The sequence below is a fragment of the Melanaphis sacchari genome, unplaced genomic scaffold (genome assembly GCF_002803265.2).
Source record: "Melanaphis sacchari strain LSU unplaced genomic scaffold, SCAv2.0 Contig11_pilon_pilon, whole genome shotgun sequence".
In the NCBI taxonomy this organism is placed as follows: Eukaryota; Metazoa; Arthropoda; class Insecta; order Hemiptera; family Aphididae; genus Melanaphis; species Melanaphis sacchari.
The window spans coordinates 4,959,385-4,978,150 of NW_020270469.1; the positions used below are offsets into that span (position 1 = coordinate 4,959,385).

The 18,766-nt window shown below is 31.3% G+C and overlaps 1 protein-coding gene across 4 annotated transcripts in view; it reads left to right on the forward strand.

Moving 5' to 3' along the window:
- Nucleotides 1-3,528: 3,528 nt before the first annotated feature.
- LOC112604421 (protein turtle-like) overlaps nt 3,529-18,766 on the forward strand; it is a 101,589-nt gene continuing 86,351 nt past the window's right edge. For all 4 annotated transcript variants that reach the window (XM_025353463.1, XM_025353464.1, XM_025353461.1 and 1 more), the window contains exon 1: nt 3,529-3,982. The gene's annotated coding sequence lies outside the window, so the exon portion shown is untranslated. The remainder of the gene's footprint in view (nt 3,983-18,766) is intronic.

Sequence of the window (18,766 nt, forward strand, 5' to 3'; positions counted from 1 at the left end):
TTTCTCTTGACACCTACAATTTACGCCGCTATTAAATACTACATATACCTATATAATGGTAAACAAGTCAATAATTTCTTTCTTTTTTAATAAGCCAGGTTTCTCCAATAACCGATTAATTTATAAATTAAAATCATAAGTCTAATTATATTTTTAAATTGATATCCAAAATAGTAAAAACATTTCCCCTGGCACTTTTTACCAGATCATAATCCAACTCTACAAATATGACTCTATTTTAATGGAAAAACATTTTTAGACTAAAAATACACTGTAACTTAATCGTATTAAATAGTTAGTGTTAATTTATTTTAATTGATTATTCATCGTCTAAAAGCTTTACATTTGAACTTGTTCGCAGATAATAATATACGAGGGTGTTTATTTAGGCCTGCATGTAGTAATGATAATCTTTATTTTAGAATAGGCATGTTTCGGATTCGTGTATATATTTATATATAAATGTAAAAACAGAAATCTTTGTCACGTAGGTTCTAACTGAAACTACTCATTCAACTATCTTAATTTCTTTTTGATGAAAGAGAATATTACGGAGCAGATTATAAGCCTATTTCTAATTCTATAAATTAATGAAAAATCGAGTTATTAATTTTTTAATTAATCAGTAAATACGCACATCAAATTTTTTTTTTTTCATATGTGTTATCAATTATTAGTTATTATTAGAAATTAGTATTTTGGTGAATGTTTGATGAAGCATAACCGCAGAAAATGTTTTCCTTATTTATGATTCACACTATTGAAACTTTATGAGTTATTGGTTTTTGGTTCAGAATTATAAGGAAATCAAATTTAAGTCATTTAACAACAACAAAAAAAAATAAAAATAATAGTAAGTTTAAAAAAATGCTGATTATGTTAAATGGTAAAAAAAAAAGTAATACTGGGCTGGACAGCTATGTGAAGTTCATGTCGAAAATATCATCTATATACCAAATCAGAAAACCAAAAATATTATTTATCCACACACGTTACGATAAATGTTAGGATTAGACAACCAAATTTAACACGGATGCATTTTCTACGGACAACGAAGTGCAAGGAGATAGCTAGTATATAATATATATATATATATTTACACATAATACATATTGTAAACATCAAACAGACAAATGAGAAAAGGAATTATTTCTAAACTTAGACACGTACTACGCATATTATATTGCATAGTGTATATTATATATATATACTATACAGACACCACGCACTATACTACTGTTTTACATGTTAACGGACATAACATTTATATCGAGGTCGTAAAAATAACGAATACATTTTAGTACGGTGCGGCAGTAAACGCGTTTTTTCCTCAAAGTCTGCAGAAAATGCACGCACAGACATATAATAAATAAACATATATACATATATATATATTTATACATACATAATAGTACAGTAAAAACAAATGCGATAGGATTTGTCGTCGCGGTTATTGTGGAGGCCACTGTTTTCGTTTTGATAAAATCGCTACATATTGTTTTTGGCAAATCGATTTACGTCTCGAAACCGTTTAAGGTTGCCGTCGAAATCGTTCAAATGGCTTAGCAGACTGGACAGTATTATTGCAGTCATTATTTTATTACTCGTGTTTATACAATTACATAATGAATGGGATGAAGTGGATTCGACAACAACGTGTAAAAATCATAAATACACAGTGTGTTTGTCTTGAGTCTACCATCGTGGCATTATTGGTGTATACAATCGATCTTATTTTGTCGGAGGAGGAGGTGTATCAATTTTTAATTTAATCATGACGTCTGCGGTCTGCAGGGCTGATAAAAAAAAACGAAAGTACAATTTTAAAGAAATATATATTTTTTCAAATATTTTATACGGCGATATACATACTAATGTTTGTTGTTTAAAGCTGATACCTAAAAAATTCGACGGAAGATCTTTCTCCACAAGGGATGTGGATTTTCTAGGTTGGATTTATATGTTTTGGAGCTTACTGCTTAGAGTGAGATCGTTCTTCAAGAAGGATAGATGTTCTTACGAAGAAATGAAAAAATAAAAAATTGAATTTGACTATAAATTAAGGTTAGACGCAATGTGAACAAATAAATATTTACAAAACATTTGTGTTAATTTAAGTTTTTTATTCCTCACAACAGATTTTATATTTTCAACTGAATTGTGAATTATCATACAAATAACATCAATTATTATGATCAATACATTTTGTATAAAGTTGTACAAATTATACTACCTATGTGCCGTACACAGCTTATATATTTATAACTTATATTCTCAGAAACACAATCAACGATAAGCATGATTGTTTACACTGTTATCCATACGTTGTATGTTACGCGGAAATTCAATTATTTTTTTTTTTTTTTATCGACCAAATCAAAAAATTTCAAATGTGTGCACATAATAATAACATTTTTGTATCTTAAGTCATGGATTTCAGAACTTCCAGAGGTTACACTGAAGCTTCTTCATTCTTAATAGTTAAAAAAAAATGCTAATGGCTAAGAAGAAAAATATAAAAAATGCTCACTTAACACACACACAAATACGTACACATATATCTATGCAGCCCATATAGGTTCACAGGGGCGTACCTGGCCTTTTTTACAGGGCTGAAATATATATTCTTAAAATTAATTAAAAAAGTAACACTACAGTTACAATAAATTTAATAATAGATACAGATATTGGGCTATTTTATTTTTGAAAAATATAACATTGTAATACATAAAATAAGAAATTTTTATCTATTTAATTATAGTTTAATGCATGTTTATAATACAAAGTCTAACTTCCGATTTTTTATATGGATGAATCTTTCAATAAGTTTATCAAATGATATACTGATTTCCTTGTAAATAAGTAACAATACAAGTCCGAATTAGCGATCTTGGCTCATTTTTGAGTGTTTCCATTATTTTAATTTATAGCACAAGCATAAAGCAAAACAGTTGATATAAATAATTAAAATCAGTAGGTACTAGATAGATTTTGATCCGATTCGACAACAGATAACAAAAATGTATGTATGTGTTTGACTAGTTTATCAATTTATCATACTAACCAGTAACCACCAACTTCATGTTTTCGTAAAAAAAAATATTTTAAAATTATTATAAAAACACTAAAAAACACTGAAAGCAATTAATAACAATTCACACGTTTGTACAGTCTATGGGGGGGCGAATGCCCCCATCCCCCCACTCTGCTACTGGTACACCACTGCAGGTACAATGTTATAATTATTATTAATACTATTAAATCGTCGTTATTGTGACATAATCTCTATAGGCAGCGGCCAACAGTTTATGCAGCCACGCACGCCGCAGAAAATCTCGTTGTTCAGCAGCAGCAGCCGAAAACTATATTATTATACTCTGTATAGGGGAAAGGAAAAAACTGTGGCGGCGGAAAACACGATCCCGCCGGGGTCAGAAAATCGATAGTCGGTCGGCGTCGGTTCAGATCGCCGGCAGTGGCCGACGCCCGAACGCCGCCGCCGCGCACCGGGGATCCTTTCGACCGGAATTCCACGCACACACCAGCACGCACGTTCATTCCGGCCGGTCGCTATATAGTCTCCGTCGTCGTCGTTGCCGAGTTTACGACGCCGTTGTTATTAGGAAATATTGTGTTTTCGTTTACGATTTATCAGTTTTCCGAAGAGTGTCCCCAGTGCCTTTCCCGTCGATACGCTATATTATCATCGTTGGATTTTTACCGGTCGAAGCGAATCCCATACCCCCAATGTTCCTCGTTTGTTTACATTACGAATCATTACTAATAATAACAAATATTAATTATACAACACAATAATAATATATTGGTACGTTTGTGTTAGTGGTTATTTGTTGTGTGTTCGCGTTGCTGTTAAGTTTTTTTGAAAAGCTATGCCGAGTGCCGAAAACGTCACCGCATGTACTACAAGAGGATTACGCTGGTAATATCGCCCTGGAAAGAGATATCGCGACCCACACTACAGGTGAGTGCCATTCAATGTCCTCGGATAGCCGAATTTATTATTTAGGTATTTGTGTAAATCCGACAACCTATGTAAATATTAAACGTCTTATATAATATATACTAACGTATAGATAAACCCATTTGAATTATATTATTGTGTAATTACGACAGCGCTCTTAAAATTTCTGACTGCAATAATTTTATAATTGGTGTATTTAAGTGTGCAAATTTAAAAGACTGATCAGAGAGAGTATAACAATATGTGAATAGAAATCATTACGATACCTACTATTATAGCCGCTAATTTTCGTTCATTATTGTCATAGGAAAATAAAAAATGGTTTAAAAATAACAATTCAACGCGCCGCACCCTAACCGTTTTAGGGTCTGTTCAAACACCATAACATAACAAGGCGATAATGGGTTTTTTTCCGAAGAAAATGGGTAGTCATCGAGCGCTCATGCATCCTCTCGTTGTATCCTATTATGATAATAATAAATAATCGACGGTACTGTGAAGTAAGTGATTTTTTTTCGACGTCAACAAATACCGAACGATTTTTCATTGTTCATAAATCGCATACCTGAGCCCATCGACTGAACAGAGCTGTGCCTGGTGTATAGTAGGAAACGAGTACAAAATAGGTACTTCAAGACGTTACGAAACAATCATTCAATTTGGATTCGAAGGAAAACTTTTGCAAACACAACATTTTAAAATATTCAAATATATATTATTATTTATTGTACATATAATATTGATCGACACAGATAATATTTTTATTTCCGCCATCTACCTGCATATTTCGCCGACACGACTGGCCTGACCGATCGACAAAAGGGTCTTTTGAATTCAACTCTCTTTTTTGGTCTCTCTCTCTCTCTACCTCTTTCAGCACCACATCATGGAGTATACAATCAGAACAAATTGTTTGATTCGGCCGAGTGCGTGTACAATTTCAGATTACTTCATGCACCATCGCATAACAACGTTATAATAACATTACTTCAAATATTTCCAAAATCAAAATATACCCGAAACTATATGACGAGGTTGTATCTATATTATAATATGATAACTTATTCTAGAAAATAATCCCAGTCTGATTGTGTTATTATATAGTATATATTATAAGCTAAGGTTTTGTACGTTATCGAAATTGAACAATCTATAACTTAATATTGCATACTCATTTATTATAACATTTTACAGGTATAGATACAATATTATTTGTATTTTACCTAACCTAACTGTGACACTTATTTTTTGTTAATCGAAAAAATTAATTGTTAATATTTCGGATTTATTCCAGAAACCTTTATATAGTCTGATAAAATGTTTCCTTTATTGCAGTTATTCTAGATTATATTACAATAATAATACTAAACTATTATAGCTATAACATAATATGATATACTTCAAGAAAATATAGTTGCATTAAAGTTTTTGGGAACCCGTTCTCTATTAGCCCGTACACGGTCATCATTCTATGAGGAAACACAATGTAACATTAAAATCGCAGCCGCCAATGACGAAGAAATTATATAAAATATTATTCGCGCTAGAGTTCACACAATGACAGATTTTTTTTTCTCACTTCGGCCCATATAAATGCTAAACACGTTTTTACGAAGTTTCGAAATTGTGACAAGTATTAGGTTCGAACACATCGTAGAATATTATATGTAGGAAGAGAAGATGACACAAGGTTGATATTGTGTATACAATTATGTGTAACACACGTCTTCTTGCCACCTCGTATCTTGCAAAATATATATTTCTTCACCAAAAAAAAAAAAAAAAAAGTATGCCTATAGTTTATACACACGATAGACTTCATTCTGACGGAGGCCTGAATCCAAACAATAGATGCTTGTTCTACCTCGTTTATATACAATTTATAAAATAGAATAATGACAATGTTTAATAATAATAGATAGTAAACACACTATTATCGTTTTTAATTGTGTATGTTATGTTAATACTTATTATTTATAAAGTCATGCGTGTGTTAGTAAATAATGTCTCAATGCGTCATCCGTCGACTCAACCTGGATTCCAATTTCACACTGGCGTTGACGGGGATTTAGTTAAATTTTTAAAACGTTACTTAATAATTGTTTCCATTCCATTAAGTAGACTTTTAATTACACGGCTTGGTGCAACAGATGCAAATAACTTCCCTCCGACGATTCACCCGCATTCAGTCATCAGTCAGGTGCGTCTTTTTCACCGATGTCGGACATTTCATTTTTGCTAACGCTAGCGCAGTTTACTGTTACAAAAAACAGCGATTAACGATTACCCGAATTTATATTTCTTAATATGTTTTTTATTCTTCTTACTACTATCATTTTTCTCCATCTATTTTTAATATTTTGACGATTTGCTCTATAATAAATATAATAAAAATCATAATATTTTAAAATAAACTGTCTCAATATCGGCTTGGTGTTTGTGTGTGGAACCATATACTAACGAGATAATTTTAATAATTTTAGGCGGCGTGACTTTAAATTGAATTGCTTGCGCTGTATTGTGTGCATCATATAATGAGTCAGTTACAGCAGCATTAGCATAAATAATAATAATAATAATAATAATAATGATGATAATAACAAATTGCGACGCCATGACTAAGGGGATGGCTGCAGAGATAAAGATATAGATAGGTAAAGAAGGAAAGAGAAGAAGTGACCAAGAGATAAATGAATAGAAAAAAATCACGATTCCTTGGTATGGGTACGAAAGGCTTGAGAAAATGAAAAAATTATATTTTATCACTTAATCTACGGCTAGAGTTTGGTGGGCCGGTAGGAATAGGCGGACGACGAAGGAGAGCCGTAACGTGCTCCAGCGTACGGATTACCGAACTTAATCAAGAACAAAGCGTTCAACCTGTCACAAAGTTTGAACAAGAGAGATATAAATCCGTCTAAACCCCGGTTTTAGACTAACGAGAGCTAGCTATATACGGCGTGCTCGCACTAGCCCGCGCGCGTTCTGGTATGTGTACAGTCTGTACAGTGCGTTGGCGTCAAACGCTCGTGCGCGTGTGTAGCTTTAGCCGTGGAGTATTTTAAATATGTTAATCGTCCGGTACGTGTCAATTATTCGGTCGACAATACACGCATAGCAATTTGTCAAAAGCTTAAGTGCATACGCGCGCGCTCGTGTCTGTGTATGTGTGTGTGTGTATGTGGTGCAAGCTTGCAAAGGACGCCGAGGAATGACAAGAGCATGCTGTTGTCTGCGTGTGTATATAATATATATATATATACATATATAAGACCTTTGTCGATATATAAATGTTTATATATAATATTATGTATAATATACGCACACATTATGTACACAATACACATACATACACAAACGCACCTAATATCGGCTGGTGACCCCATGCAAATGCCCTGAACAAAAGCACAATATGTATATATATATTTACCTGTGTGTATGTGTGGCGTGTGAGTGTGTGCGCGCAAGTGGTACAGAGAGTGAGGGCGTTTTACCTGGGTTGTATTATAACTTATAACTAAAATTGTTGGGACCAGCGTAACGGCTGTTGCCGAGCAACACGCCGCCGCCGCACACCAGAGTTTTGGCATTGATTAGCTTCACCTGCTTTTACCACTCGTGTCTCCCCCACCTCCCACTTTACTACCTAAATATCATGTTCCTGTTCGCTAATCATTTTTCTTTTTACCACCCGTAAATTTCTACAGTAAAAAGTTAAAACGTTTATACGAGTATTATTATAATATCTACGTATACTATTAATATTAAATACGATACGTGCATAATAAAATGAAATAATAATGAAAAGAAGGTTTGAAAACGCCAGAAAAAATCGATTATAAATGCATATTCCGAATACACGCGCTTAAAATAAAATATGAATCTATACTCGGGCACTCGGCGTTCCAAAATCGTCGTAGACTTTGTGTTATCAGCATTTAGGATTTTCAGACGATGTGGCACAGGTTCTTTGCTTTATATTAATTTCCTATCAAGGAAAAATATTTTCATATGAACTTATATTACACGCACATTTCGAATTAAATCTTGATGTATTGTTTTGTTACATCGTAAATTTTGTTTTACAGTAATAATTCCACTTTCTTTTAAAATTATTATCTTGAAATATGTACACGAGCAGTATTTGTATACGATCAAAATGCAAATTTAAATGTTTTATAAAAGATGACACTTTTTATGTATACATGCCGAGAGGGAAACAAATGACGCATTTTGAATTCACGGCGTCGTCACGGTTGGAGTGCGGCGCGTCTCTTCGACGATAAGAGGCATTTCTTCATTCCGTCCGTTTTTCATATTTTATCAAATTTCTAACGCCAAGGTACTGTTACAATTTATTAGTAAACATATCGTACTTTATTTCATTCCTTCTTTTTTTTATCGCTGCAATAGCAGAGAGCTCGATTTTGTTTCTTTGTTATAGGTTAAGATATTATTTCAAAATTAAATTTGAATTATTAATTTTTACAATAAATTATATTATACTGTGCGTATTATTAAAAAGTATAAAAGTTACACAATACAATTAAAGTATTTATATCCTATTATTATTTATTATAGTATAAATGTAGACACTACCTGTAGTTTTCAAATTTCATGAATTTATTTATTTTTCGATCTTTGTATTTAAGTTGTGAGAAAACACAAATAACAAGGCTAAACTTGCCCTCTTATATATTTTCTTTGTTTTTCTCTTTAATTTCTAAAAAATAAAGACTTTGAAAGATGAATATGAGGGCTGTGCGAGCAATATTTACTTACTGCTTATCTGTAAGTTGTATGGTTCATTACAATATACGAAGTAGTATCAATGAAAGTTATCAACGTAAAAGTTCAATCTATTTCACAGTAAAAGAAATTACTAATTTACGATAAAATAGCTACATGGTTCATACAAAAACTGCAATATTCAAAATCTACACTATAGCTTAAAGCTATTTAATAATCTATAATCAGGAAGTCAACCGTTTTCGAGCACGGAAATCTTCTCGTTGATGAGCTAACTCTGTCTACGCGTGGCCCACTCTAATAGTGAAATAGCTAAATTAATACCTACGCACAGCAAAAAGATAAATGATTTTTAATTTTCGAGAACTTAAAAATAGTTCGTATGTGATACGAGAAGTAGATACACACGTTTTCACGTCAACCAAAATCACAACGCAGGAAATGTACAATCAAAAAATAGGAAACAAAAATATCTCATTCAGCCCGCGATTATTCGAAATGTTGTTTTTTTTTACTGTTAAAGCGAAAACTGCGTCAGTATAGCGCAATACCGTCAATGCGAAATGGTAGAGTAGTAGAAGGAAGACTGAGGATGTAGAGGAAATGTTTCTCACCGCAATTTCCTCATCGTTCTGTAGGCAGGACAGGTACCTACAGGCTACAGAAATGTATAATAATAATATACCGCGACCGTGGTGTGCGCGTTTCGCGCTCGATCATCGTGATGAATGATGATATATATAAATCGCAGGTGCGCAGCGGGTAAACGCGAGACCGGAGAAAACTGTGACTGATCTGCGGCGGGGGAAACGGACGCAGACGTGTGACGATCGTTTTCCGCGTTTCCCCGAACAACGACGTAATATGAATAGTATTATGCAAGACAACTTCGACTAAACACTTATATTATATTCTCTGTAGCGACAAAATCTATTCTTTAAGAATCGTTTTATCTGAGTGTGTTCGCAGCAGTGGCGGCGCCCGACGGTGGTTCCGCGATACCTGTCTCCGCGAATAGGTTCACCGACCTATGACGGTCGCGCGTCCGGCCGTTATTATTATTGGCATTATAATACTGCGGCAACCGGTGGGTCCGCTGCGGTGGTGCGGTACGACGTCGTCGTCCGACAGACTAGGAACGCGGTACTTATAACCACTGAATCGGAAAAATATATATTTTTTTTACATAAAAAAGATAGTTGCAGAGAATGTTTTTAGCATATCGTATACACGCTTTAATCTTGCACTCCTGACACTAAAAAATAAACAAAAAGGTATCAACCAAACAAATTAATAAAATTCAAAAAGAAAAATTGAAAAAATTATTAATTTATAATTTGATTGAATATAAATCGTTAATAATTGTTAATAAAATAATATTACTTTTGTTCCTGAAAGTTAAATAATTTCTCTATTGCATATTCATATCATAAAGGCTCAAGCAATCCATTAAAAAATTAAAAAGTCCCTAGAAAGTCTAACTAATTGCGATTTAGACTATCTTATGCTAAATCAATATACTTTCTATATCTATACTAACTATAGTCTACTACTAATTAAAATGCAAAGATAAATTCTTTAATCTTTATTAACAAAACATCGTGATCATAACTTACAAATGTAATACGCTGTGCATATCATTATCGATATCCTTAATTATTTCTGAATAGTTTAAGCTACCTGAATAATTTGGATATTATCATATCAATAAATTTAACAAATATTATATTATAGGGGTGGTCAAACTGCGACTCCCGTCATAGACTCATATGGTTCGCATCTTATCGTAAGATACAAACATTATAACAAAAAAATTATTTTCAATATGAATTTATTTTTATTTTTCGTTATTAATTAATATAATTTATTGTTTCGCATTTTATGCTTTTTATTACAATTGATATCTAATAGGTAATCTTCTTTATGATAATCATATACATACATTAATATGAACTTTTTTTTCATTTTGGCTCTTCCATATTTATTAATAGGTATATTGGGCGACTCTCAAGTCTCTTTTTGCTGGCCACTCCTACTATATGATAACATATTTCAACATTTCTGTTTAAAATCAATATTTAGATAGTATAAAACAATCATAATTTATTATTAAAATATTCCGATTTGCATAAAATAATATTAACTTTGACTTGTGTGAACAAAAATTAATCGATTAAAATAATTTTATTTCTTATTATTACTGAACAGTAATCACAGTTATTATTTTTTTTATTTTTGGCCATAAGTGAGGGACGGATTTTCAGATATCCAATGGCGGCTGTATTATATTGTGGGAATAATAATATATGGGTAATAACTCATGGCATTTTTCGACGAGTAACTTATATTATTATACAAATAATAATTATTTGGTCGACCTGTCGGGTATAAAATATACATGTAATCCAATGAATAACATTTTATACATACATACAACCTACAGCGGTGTCAGTGAAGTCGACAATGCCGGTGTTCAAAAACGGTCAACAAAATAATAATATTGACTTTCTTCGACCGGTCTTTTCGTGGTATTGTCGCTGTGCGGTTAAATAGGCTCTGGTAGACGGGTATGTATGAAGGGCCAGTGTCTTGGCGAGGGGTTCGAAAGACTCTTTGTCGGTTCGGTGGCTACATCTGTATACATACGCATTCACGCTCATATACATATATAATATTATAATAATACACTCGAGCTGTAGACTCGTAATCCTGTCGGAATAACACAAGACTGAAACTTTCGGCGGCCTTTAAACCTAATCCAACTGTCGGTAGTGGAACTAAGCCTTTGAATACACGCCGGGTATAGTCGGTTGGCCAGGCACGTACATTGGTTTTGACACACCTATACCTACATTTGCATGCAGTACATCTATACCCGCCCTCTTCTTATTACCATATAGATATTATGTTGGTACTCAAGAAACACGAAGTAACCTAATGTTGGAATAGTCGTATTCAGTCTACATCAGTAGACTACAGATAGAAGATCTAGTTTCTCGTGCGATATTATTATTATTATCGTGTAAAGGTGTTTCTAAAAAGATATTATAAGTATGTATCTATAGGATACAATGGTCGATTCGATTCAACGAAATATATAATAAACATACGACTCAATATAGTATTGTTATACATATAATACGTTTTTAACCAACCAGGGATGGACGGGTGTTATTTTTTTTCTCCAAAAACATTAACGAATTTGCCACAGCCGCTAGGCAACTAAGGGTGTGGTATATACGTATGTGTACGTTGGGAACTGCAACTTCGTCGTCCGTCCGGGCACTTTATGTACATATACATATATATATAATAGTTGAGCGCAATAAAAGTCGTGTGGGTCATAAAAGGGAAAAAATCCGAGTAGATGAGGAGAAGAGGTCGGACGACGTTTATTATCGGGTCGTGTCGCCCCCTCCGTGGGCCTGTGGGTGAGTGGTGCTCCTCTGTCGTCGTGCAGTCGGGTTGAATGAAAATTTATGGGGCGCGCACAACGGAATTTCAGTCGGACGGTGGCGGTGGTGTCGGCGGCGTCGAAGGGTTGCAGCGGTTTCGGGTCCTTGCATCCCGCCACCGCCGCCGACGAATGTTTCCTTTAATGAGCGGCCACGCCCGGTACGGGGGGGGGGCGGTGGTCAGTGGTAGTAGTAGTGATGTTGGTGATGGTGGTATAACAGTGTTACCAACTTTGCCGAGTTGTGAAGACCACCGCTGTTGGTACCGCCTCCGCCGCCGCGGTGGGGCGCTCGCTCATCCCAACACGTAACTGCGAAAGTATACAATAATAATATGACCTCCCCTATAAATATTAATACACATTATAGTTTAATTAAACCATCTTATATTCTCGTGTGTATATGTGTCCCCACACAGCTACGTTAAAAAAAATACTGTTTTCAATACATAATTATAAAAGTATATATTTTTAAATTTATTGAGACGATATGATATAATAGGTATTTACGTAGAAAATACACAATCGAAGAGATTTCTTAAAGATTATTCACGCAAAAACATTTCAAAACCTTATAAATTATAGCTTGAGTATATAATATGTTTTAAGTATAAGTATATACTCGACGTGTATTACACGTATTATATATTATATGCTATAGTCATTTAATTAAGATTGGTCATCGTCATATATATACAAGTTCTTTTATTTAAGTCTGAATACTTAAAAAAAAAACCAAAAAAGATTTTATCAAAAAATCGCAGTGAGTTTATAGCAGTTTTTTATAAATAGAAACAATATACGATTCGTATATCAAATTATCGTGTTCATAAAAATATCAAATAGCAAATAATAAAGAACGTCATAAAAATGTTTTCATAATTTAAATTACTTTTTCTAAACCAAAAACGATTTGAACATAACATTCTACTATTATTATATTTTTCTCAGTTTCAAACGTTCCTGACACCCGTTTAACATGCGTATTGTTTTGGCGAAGAAATACTAATTATTCCCATGAAAATTTATAATATAAAATATTCTACAATCTTTTAATTTTGCAGTTGCGCGTTATTGTAATACAATAAATGAAATATTCAGAAATTTTGTATACATTTTATGTAGTTGTTATTTTTTTGTCTTTTTATAAATTGAACAAAGATAATTCGTATCCATTTGTTTGTATATCGTATATGAATACGTAAAACACTGTTAACAAGAAAAATTGTCAAACTGAAAACACATTAAATAAATAAGAAGTAATGACCCAAATAATTGTACATAATACGTACACTTACTTTAAAATATACTAGTGCTGTACGTACAAATTAAACTATTCAAGAAAAATGATATAAAGTACGAGCACCCTCCTATAAATTATAATTTAAACGCGCCACTATTCTTTCATCAAAATTTTAAACGACATTATATGTGAGATTAATTTAGTGATATTCTCGTGTGTAAAAAAAAATGTGAACTTTTCCTAATCTATTTAAAACGATTTTGTTAAAGTAAGGTGTAATTATGGTTAATTTTCATTTTACTTCAGTACATACTTTTATATTTCTATTATAGCGGTATAATAAATGTTTGATTATCGTCTACATTTGAGAGACACGCAAAAAAAAGTTCACATATTAGCTATACAAAACATATAATACCTATTTATTATTATTTCTATTGTAAATTTACAATAAATTACACCACTACAATATGTGAGCATATAGAAAAATAATAAATTATTTCTTACGTATATTATAATCGTTTTTTCCTGAACGGAAATTGTAATTTTGGAAAATACCGGGGTCCCTTTATACATTATAATTTAAATGTGATAATAATTATATTCAATGTTAATTTGTGCTATTTCTATTTTTGATACAACCCTCTCACACAACTTGAACGCTATAGACTGTGGGTATTTTCGTTTTTCAAATAAAGCTGATATATTGATATATTATGATAGAAATCTCAGTAAATATAAATTGCTGTTAATAATTTTTCAAACAGGTTTTTAGTAAATAGACATTAAACACATATTTGTAAAAAAAAAAAATATTATCGTAAGACTAGTATCTTATAGCTTATTATAAACAGGTGCGAATACAATAATTAATGATAGTTAAACTGACGTGTTACGTCAAATAAACTTATTTTTACAGCCTGTATTTCGTATATTATACATATAAAGTAATACGAAGACGGTTGCGGTGATAGATTCTATTTCATCCGTGGTATGACAAAAATAATACAGAACTATTGGTGTATTAAAGGTATTATACAAGATTTTTTCGCGCAATCATTTATTTTGATACCACTGACGCGTGTTGTGAAAACCGTTATTTACATCGGATAATTAATGAATAGCAACAACTCTGCTCGGTATCTAGTATTAAAAACTGCGTAAACTTCAATAGATATATCTAAGCGCACCTATAGTTTTTATTTCTAATACCTGCATGCATACTGCACACCCATAGTAGAAAACATAATAATATTATCGCGTCGGTTTTTCAAATTATCGGCTTACCGAGTTTTAAGATTTATAACGTTTGATTATTGCTACAATTACCTTATAAATTAATCAAATTATGAATTCGACTAATGAATGTTTGAACTAACTAATTGTTATTACATAAAAAAAATACGACCAAATACTCATCACCGGCCCATATTTCGAGTGGCCCACCGAGTTTTATTCGGTAAACTCACCAATTCTGTTCTGAATATTATATATTTTTAATCAGAAAATTAAATTATATTTATTGATTTAAAAAAAAAATAAAAAAATATTAGTCCTGTGCATTATAGTACAGGTTAATGATAATTTTGAATCTAATAATATTATCGTTTACTTGCTTATAAAGTTATAAATCATAACACCTTCATTATATTATATACATTTCTGATAATGAATATTATCTTTATAATAATATATGAATACATATTTCACATGTAGATAAATTGTACACGTTTAACCGGTGTAGATAATCTACTTGCCTTTAGGTATAAACAATGGATTACATACAGACTATTTGATGAAAATAGTGCAAAGTAGTTAAATAAGATAAATAGAAAAACTAAATCTAAACGTATATTTGATCTTTTAAAATAATCTATGGTTATATGCCAAATATAAATTTAAAATAAATGAAAATGCAATTTTCAAATTACATCATACATTCATGCACTTGGCCTCATCGTCAGTTTCTCATTAAATTTTGAGTTCATTTCAAATTCCAACATTATACGACATATATTATCGTAAAATAAATCATTTTTTTCATTCAGTGTTAGATAAACACCTACTAGAATATACAATACTAATACACCTACAATCACACTTAAATTTTATAAAAAAAATCGGAAAATATATGAAATTTTTAACTATTTTATAAATGTAGATCACAAATACGTATATAAAGACAATAATATAATAATGTGACGCTTGTTTTAGAAAACTCATAGACCTTAATAAAATTATTAAACTAAACATTTAAATTATCACAGTGGTCAGCGAGTATGTTTTACCATATTAATACGATAAATTATATTAATTTATCAATAATACATTGTAGTTGGTAACTATAAAAATTTATGATCTCACAGGCATTTTGATTTTGTTCTGGTAATGTGGTTTATATTTAGCTAGTTTAAATTATAATTATTAATATTGTACAGACATTTAATGTAATCAAATTATATTAAATACCCATGAAAATTGTTAAGTACCTCGTAAATGTGACAAACCGATATTAATTAAGATTACTAATATACTCAGTGGTTCATATTTAAAATATTTTACTTTATAAAATATTATTAAAATATAATAAATAGGGTTTTAATAATGTATCTAAGGCACCGGTAGATGTATGATGGGGTTTATTCACGTCAACCTTGAAAGCTCTTTTTTATATTTCAATTGCATCATCCCGCGGCCGAGGAAATTTTGAAGGACTTGGTAATTTTAAGTGTGTGCGCGATGATGGATGCAAACGAGAAGAGAAAAGAGCTATTGAAAGCGTATATATACGTCTATTATACGCGTTTTAAAAACAAAACAACGAGAAAAGAAAAAAAACGTGAAAAATATTATATATTATTATATATATATTATACATCTAATATAATATAGACAAACGCACAAACCCACACACACACACACACACAATCGGGAACGTTGGGGCATCAATTAAGTCAGTTAATTCAAAGGTAACAGAAAAAGAATAGAAAAAAAGTATGATACACACACACATACACATTTATTACATAACACCACAGTAGATCTACTCACATTTTGTTTTACCCGTAATGTAATTACTACAAAGGTTTTTTCGTCTACTGAATTAAAACCTCCGGTTTTCCCATAATGTTCATACAAAAAGAAAGTAAAAAAAAAAAAAAAAATTAAATAACGAAACTTTGGGTTGATTATTTTTACAAATTAAAAAGGCTTCCCACCTTGTTTTTAATTTAATTATCATTATTTTAATGTTCACTCGTTTTTTTTTTTTTTTTTTAATGATGTAATCGATTCGTTTGACATTTCAAAAAGTATAAGCTTATCAAAAGTAGAATCACATCTGTTGGTACTGTAGATAAATCTTATACACACATAATAATTTCTTTTAACGAGTTCAATGACCAGAAAATTACATTATTTAGAGTGGATAAATATGTATGAATGTGAAAAATTAAAAAGTAAAAATTATTTATTTTAGAATTTTTACTTAAAACTATTTATTATAATCACGATAAAAGTGGAACCTTATCTTAAACATTTTCTAAGAACAATATTCAATAATAATTTTAAAACTGCAAACATCAAACCACCACGAATAAATTTAAAAGATAACTTTTTACACCAATTCAGTGAAAATGAGTAAAAATCAATAAATACTCATATTACATATAAATACACATATGATCTACGCGGATAACATAGAAAATATATTATAAACAGAAAATAGGTTTCATTACGCCACTTGTATGCATATATAAATGTTTTCTAATATTATCAAGCATTGAAACGATAGGGAATGGTTAATTTAATTCAAAAGTAGTATAAAAATGACCATCTTAAAAACGATACTATATATACTATAAATATATTATATTATATCGCTGAGAAACTAAACGTATTTTGCTGTAACTAGTATTATGTGTTTTTGTTTTATTTTTCCCAAAATTCAAATCATTACATCAGTAATAAAAGTGTAGGAACATATAAATAAATATCACGAATGCATTTCCTTGATAGATACATACTATATTGTATATTACAAACTGTTGTATAACGTCTCACGATACGCCAACGCAGTGATATCTTGGTAAAGACTGTTAAGGCCGTTCTGGTCTAATGGTTGTGTTCGGTGTCGACGTCAATGTTAAAAAAAAAAGTTTCTTATTTTATTTAAAAAAAATAGTATTAAAATAGGACGTGGGTGGGCTTGGTTGTGAACAGAAGTGGGATAAAGACGGTTACGCAGATAGGCGCGACGTGGATTGAAGATGAAGCGCAAGATGACCCATGCACGTTATATAGCAGGATTTTACCAGTCAACGGGTATTATATTCATTGCTTCAAACCTGACAATCATTAAATAATTGAAAAAATGTATTATGAACTTCCAAAACCACATAGAAGAATATAATACATCCTGGTGTGGTCCTTAAAGAATACGTAACAACCGTGTATATACGTTTAATGTTTAATGTCTATTGTCTACATCGAGCTGGATAGCAAAATGTTGCAGTGACTACGTGTCGAATTAAACATTTGTAATCAATCGTTTCGGATTGACACGTTGTATGAAATTAACAATTAAATATAACATATAAGTTGTATTTTAACGTTGAAACCACAGTTAACTAAATTCCAACTGGCTAACTACACGATCCGAAACATTATATAGTGGAACCTCGATAACTCGAATCAGTTGGGGGCGAAAAAAAAATTCGAGTTATCGAAAATTCGACTTACTGAGGTTACACATGTGATATGTTATAAAGTATAGGGGCCAAGACATTCTTTCTAGTTATCGAGGTTCCACTGTACTTGATATTTTATTATTATTTCAAATTACACTGTTTCGGTGTTTATAAGATAATCTCCCACTTCCTCTTTGGATTGATTTAAATTTTTAGCCATCTTTAATTACACAAAATTTTGATATTTTCTATATAAAAGTGCTCAATTTTCTATTGAAATATTTTAATATAAAAATAATAATATTCGACCAATGTGTATAAAAGCTGAAGTACTATCAGTCATTTATATTAATGACAATGCTAATGTTTAAACTGTAAAACGATGTTGTTGTAAAATTTTATTCATTAGACATATTCGTGATATTCATGTAAAAATATTTATTCAAATCTGAAGTTATCATATTACTTTCAAGTTTACCATCAACTCATGTTTTTGAAGTTAAAATAAATAAAAATTTTAGTTTTCTTGTTATTTAATTTTTTTTTTTTTTTCTAACCAAGTTCAAGTTGTACATATTGAATGTGTCGGATAATGACAATAACAAATAGACAAAAAAAAAAACAAAACACAAGTATCTACTCTACAGCAA